This window comes from Nuphar pumila, chromosome 15 (genome assembly GCF_984573655.1).
Source record: "Nuphar pumila chromosome 15, dmNupPumi1.hap1.1, whole genome shotgun sequence".
Classification (NCBI taxonomy): Eukaryota; Viridiplantae; Streptophyta; class Magnoliopsida; order Nymphaeales; family Nymphaeaceae; genus Nuphar; species Nuphar pumila.
In genome coordinates this window covers 5617581-5624420 of record NC_143263.1, presented here as the reverse complement: position 1 = coordinate 5624420, position 6840 = coordinate 5617581, and the positions used below count along the sequence as shown (strand labels likewise).

Sequence of the window (6840 nt, the reverse complement as noted above, 5' to 3'; positions counted from 1 at the left end):
GGATCATTTTCTAACACCTAAAAAAAACAAAAAATATGAAAAAGATATGGTTTCTACTCTATAATTTTTGTACCTTCACATAGTACCAAATATTTACACATTTTTTTTTTGAAAGGCAAACTGGGGTTAGGCAGACCCCCACCAGTTATTAGTCAATGTACCACTGGGGTTTGAACCTGCAACGTCCCACCACAAGGAAACGTGCACTGTAGCTCCTACCAACTTACACATTTAGAAAGACAGTGTATCATATAATGTAAATAATTGGTTGATAAGCTTGACTTTAAAAGACATGCACCTTAGTACCAAATATTTAAGCTTTTATAAAACGGTGTCATAAATTAGGACGTAGAAAGGTATGTCACATCCTATGTGCCTGATGACTTTTATCCATAAAATTGCTCAGGCATGACGTACAGCATGAGAAATTATCGCACTTGGTTACTGTTATTTCATCACCATCATTTATTGAAACAAATGTATCATGTAAGAAAAAATATATTGGGAGATTAAGAAGCATAAGCTATCTGGTCATCTCTCTCGGCGTGGAACAATATAAAAGCTCAAGATATCTTCATGTTCAATCCTACTCAAGTTACAAGGAAAATCCATCTTTTGCTTTAATAATGGTACATGCAAGCACTTGATATTTGGTAATCTTGATCAATGGAGGAAACCAAAACCTCATTTTGATATAAGAAAAGAAACACAACCCTTGCCTACAGGGTTTCAAGCAATAGACATAAGACCTGCCCCTGCAACTCATAAAAAGACGGTCTCTACCTTTGGAACTAAAGTTTTCCAAGACTTGTGTACAACAAACAATGGCAAGCACAACTTCTAAAAGTAAACCAACCATATCATTTTTGCAGTACCCATGATAAGCCTCTAGCTTGAGCAGCACCCAAATTCTCGTTAATGCAGAAACATCATCACCTTTAGTTTCAACCAGTGTTGTGAAAAGCGTTGAGGCGTAGCGAGGCGCTCCACCAAAAACCAAGGCGAGGGGTAAAGCGTAAGCTTCAATTTTTTTTTGAAAACTTTAAAATAATTATAAAAAAATATCTAAAAATACAATTAAATAAATAAATGCTTTATTGATAAAATAACAACCAATAAGAAATAAAAAGTCTCAAATAAGTACTAAAAAATATGAAACTAACATATAAAAGTAACTAAAAACTGATTATATAACTGAAAAATATATGAGATTAACCAAAAAAGTTAAAATATACTAAGAAACTGATTACATAACTGGAAAATATATGAGATTAACCTACAAAAGTTAAATATATGAGATTATTCTAAAAAATATGAGATTAACATATAAAAGTAACTAAAAAAATAATTACATAACTGGAAAATATATGAGATTAACCAACAAAAGATAAAATATACTAAGAAACCAATTACATAACTGAAAAATATATGAGATTAACCAACAAAAGTTAAAATATATGAGATTATTCTAAAAAATATGAGATTAACATATAAAAGTAATTAAAAAACTGATTACATAACTGGAAAATATATGAGATTAACCAAAAAAGTTAAAATATACTAAGAAACTAATTACATAACTGAAATAACTGGAAAATATATGAGATTAACCTACAAAAGTTAAAATATATGAGATTATTCTAAAAAATATGAGATTAACATATAAAAGTAACTAAAAACTGATTATATAACTGGAAAATACATAAGATTAACCAACAAAAGTTAAAATATGCTAAGAAACTGATTACATAACTGAAATAACTGGAAAATATATGAGATTAACCTACAAAAGTTAAAATATATGAGATTATTCTAAAAAATATGAGATTAACATATAAAAGTAACTAAAAAATGATTACATAACTGAAAATATATGAGATTAACCAACAAAAGTTAAAATATATTAAGAAACTAATTACATGACTGAAATAACTGAAAAATATACGAGATTAACCAACAAAAGTTAAAATATAGTAATATACTAAGAAACTTATTACATAACTGGAAAATATATGAGATTAACCTACAAAAATTTTGTTGATTATGTCTCAGAAATCAAAAAAAAAAAATTGCACCTCAGGCTTGCGCCTTGAGGCACAGAGGGCCACGCCTCAAGGCAAGGCACACCTTTTGTGCCTCAAGGCGCGTTTTTTATAACACTGGTTCCAACATTTATCATCTTCTCTCTCTCAAAAAAAAAGAACATTTATCGTCTCTCCTTTGCTCGGCACTGTGGTTGCTGCTAGCCTCAACAGCTTTCTTACTCACAATATGGTAAATCTGTGTTAGAACTTCCGCAGATGCACTCTCCACATTTGTGGATTCCAATGCAGATGTCTCCATGAAATAGAGAGAAGCGCTCTGCAAAAGCTTTCCCATCCTGAGCAGAAACTGCTACAAGGTGATGAAGGTCAGATTTTTTTCCAATGAGCATCATGTTGGGGTCAGTGTGGTCTCTTAACTCCTTGAGCCATCTCTCAACGTTCTCGAATGTGGCATGCCGGGTGACATCATATACAAGCAGTGCACCAATTGCTCCCCTGTAGTATGCACTAGTAATGGCGGGATACCTTTACTCAATACGAAACATGCACATTTATGTCATTATGTGCATATCAATGTAAGCATGTGTACTTTTCCAAACCTCAACGTGCATGTTTGTGTTTGTGCAGTGTTTTATGATGCATTATAAACATATTGCACATTGGAGGTGTATACATAAGCAGGTATCAATGCGATTCAAAGGTGTCTCTGTGCAAATTATACGTGAAAAAAGATCATCCATGCACTGTATATTATAAGGCATATGCAAGCATCTCTCTAATGTTTTCTGGCACCATCCAGCACTGAATTGGATGGGAAATGGAGAATGACACCACCGGCCATAGATCAACTGACTTAGTGAGAGGGTGGTGCCAATCAAAGAAGGGATGCTGGTCAACCACAAACACATTTTTCAGCCATGGCAATCCAATACTAGTAGACGAGAAATCAAGATTGTAAGTAGAGCATCGTAACCCGTATAAATCGGGCCCAAAGTAAGATAGGTGTCGTATCATAGCTATCATAAATTTCACTAAATTTTTTTTTAAATCTAAAAAGTTCTGAAAAAGCAAAAAAATCATAGAATACAATAACACAATATATTTATGTAATAAGATTAACTAAACATAGATATGTCATTAAACATTTAACAGCATGCATTGCACAATACATTTAACAACACAAAATATTTAGCATTTAACAACACAATATATTTAGCTAAACATAGAGTTCAGAAACATATTTTTATATATGAAAGTCATCTTCAGTATCAAACTTCAGCTCAATGATTTCCTTCGTTTATTGCATCATTCAGTGGCTTGAGATGATGATGGGTCATCTTCATCTTCTGAATCAGGAACCACCTCTCGCAAAAAACAATGTAGATAGAGAACATTTTCTTGCTAAGAACAAACAACAGACTTACTTCAATTGTGTACACATCTACTTATCCTAACATACTCCGACAAGATCTTAAATAGCAAACAGTTGCTAATCACTTTTTTCAACCATCAGTTAACCTCAAAATACAACAAAGGTTCATTTCCTTGGTTTCGTACTACACAAAAAACATCAGTGCATTTTAACTATCTATTGTGTTGCACTACTATAAAAGTGCTAACTAATTCTATATCTAAAAAACTACATTGTACACTACGATACATAAGTACAGGTGCAAGTATAGGGTACAACATGGGAATTTCTAAAAGTATGGATCTGGGGGTTACAGATATGCAACACAAACATACATAGAAAAATGCATGTGTACTACATTTCACAAAATGCTGAAGTTATGGACTGCCAATTACAAACTAAAAGTCAAGCATCTCAAATATATATAAACATTGATGTTTTTTAGCCCAAGTGCCAACTACATGTTGGTTAGATCATAAAACAGATAAAATGGGACCAGTCAAGTCCAAAACACTATGACTCAAACTGAAGTACCCAAGTACAAGTGCAAGTACGACACATTAAACCGGTGTTTTCAGTATTGATGTAAATCGGCCGAACTGAGTCATATTGTATCAGCCCAAAATCGATTCAATAAGAGCTGATTGAGCCCTTGGCCAAATTTAATATTTTATTATTTTTAAAATGTTTTAATATTTTTAAGATATTTAATAATCTTTTTATTTTGTAATGATTTTTATATTAAAAAAGTAAAAATGGTTGATTCTACTCGATTTGGTTTGAGTCTGAATCAGCCTATTCTCTGAATTGATTCGGGTCTGAAACCAATACTGACCATTGCATTAAACCAAGCAGCAGATTACTGCAGCTAGTTATAGTTGTGATCCTTGTCATTTATGTGATATTGTGATATTCTTTTCATGGAAACAGTATCCAGCTGGCCTGTGGCAGGTTGCAAACTGCATGTATGATAGCCTGAGATCAGATAGAGCATGGGTCCTGTTATTAAACTTTTCAGAATCACCACTGACCAACATTCTGACATATTCCATATGATCCATATTTTCAGATGTGCCAAACCAATCCAAATATACTGTGGTAAGGGTTTCAACTACTCAGCATATTCCATTAACAATTTCTTGAAATATGCCATACAGGATGTCAATGAAGCACATAAAAAGAATTTTTGTTGGATGATCATATTCAAAAACTTTTTCTTTTGATATAGATAATTCAAAACATGAAATAGGTTAGACAGTTATATCTCAGTTTAATAAGTTTATAATATAAATTTTGATTGAAATCTCCCTGTAGTTTATAACCAAGTTATTGTGAAAAAAATATGTATGACACACGACATATTTAAACAAAACGATCAATGATATAGTGAAAGGAAACACTATCTCAAATCCCTCTATAGGAAATCTAAGTGACAGGAATGGATCAGGGACAAAATTAAAACAGCAAGTCCTAAAGGAGTTCACTATGTTGAAGCAATAAAGAACCACACTGGAATGTTCGATGCATCAACAGCCTCCAACTCAAAAAATATGTAATCAAAAGTCATTGCCTAAACCCCATGAGAAAGCAAGACCCTCTTTTCTTATTGTTGGAAAATGGTGAACATGCCAAGGATCTCAAACAGAGCTTTATGCACCAAGAATGTCAAGCTTTCATGTTCCCACAAACAACTATCTTACTATAGCGAAATCAGTAAAAATAAATAAATAAAAATCAAAGTTCAAACCCCAAAAATAAAATTTGCAAAAGACCTAGAATGAACAAATCCACTCATTGATCCCATTAGATTTCACCATTTAGTTAAATTAGCAGCAAAAAGAACTGAATAAAAAACACCAACCAAACACGCTTGTTTATATTTCTAAAATCCAACAGATCCCTTCATATTATAACAGATCCCCAACAAACAAAAACAAATAAAAGAGACGAATAAAATGACCCATTTCAATAACCAGCGCATTTATCTCTAAACTCCGCCAAAACTCTCTTTTGCTTATCAACCAGAACAACAAACCCAGAAAGAGAAAAGAAACTTCCAACAAAAACATAACCACGTATCCAACTTATAATTCCCACAACTTCTCAAAGAGAACCCATCATATTTCTAACAAACCCAAGCAGTAAGAAAGAGGTGGCACACTGAAACCCAAGCAGTAAGAAAGAGGTGGCACACTGAAACCCAAGAATAGGCCCTACTAAACCCCACATTCCCCAAACCCCAATCCACAAAGCACACAGAAAAGCCCAAATATAGCATACTCGCTTAAATTTTTTTAGCTCGGTAGCACATTCCATCGTATTCATGGAAAGCCCCACCTTTAGAAAACAAGAAAATGACACCACCGATATAACCAATAACAATAAGGAGTGAAGGTCATAGAAAAGAGAAGATAGTAAAGAACAGGCACCTCTCTTGACCAACAGTGTCACAAATCTGAGCCTTGATGACCTTCCCATCAACATTCAGACTCCTGGTTGCAAACTCCACACCAACTGTGGACTTGGATTCCAAGCTAAACTCATTCCTGGTGAACCTTGAGAGCAAGTTAGACTTGCCAACCCCTGATACACCAATCAACATCACCTTGAACAGGTAGTCATAGTCATCATCTCTCTCTCTCCCTGAGACTAAGAAACAAAAGAAAGATAAAAAACAAATGAAACAAGAAGGGTGAGAGAGACAGAAAGAAACCGACCAACACGCCATCTGTCAATCTCCTGTGCATATTTTATTGTATGCATGTGTAGTGCAATTTGCAAAGGCTTCGTTTTTTAACATATTTTGGCTTTTGTAATTAAAATGTGTTTTTGTTTTTCTTAAACTCCAAGCAAGTGAATGGTGATGGATCATGGATAGAATCTTGTAATATAAAACCTGAAATTTTTGTTAGTTGAAACTTGAAAGACAGTAAATGGGATCGTGCATTTTTTATTTTATTGTTATTTTAATTTGACTCTTTAAGATAAAGGAGGAAAGAGAAAAAGTTACTTCTGTTGAGGAAAAGGGGCTTGAGCTGAATAAGGAGGAAACTAGACCTATTGAAAGAGAAATTAATTTGCAGAAAGACCCCTACCAATAAGCTATTTCAAAATATTGTTTAACATTTTGGTTATTACATTTAACCACCTATTTTTACAAATGTGTTTCAATGACATGCTTGGTCTTAAAGTCAGTTAAATGACCTTTTATTTAGCCAAAAAAGAAGGAATAAATCTGAGGATAGCAAATTCAATGGCTTGAATTTGAGAAATGAGCGGCCATGAAACACGGCCCAAGACATTTAGAGGACTTGGATGCTTGGGCTGCATCAACGTAATGTCTCGACTCCAACCATGATTCTTGAGACCATGATTCTTGAGTCA

At 33.5% G+C, this 6840-nt stretch overlaps 1 pseudogene; it reads right to left on the bottom strand.

Moving 5' to 3' along the window:
• Window positions 1-2189: 2189 nt before the first annotated feature.
• On the bottom strand, window positions 2190-6184 carry LOC149814250 (ras-related protein RIC2-like; annotated as a pseudogene).
• Window positions 6185-6840: the final 656 nt, after the last annotated feature.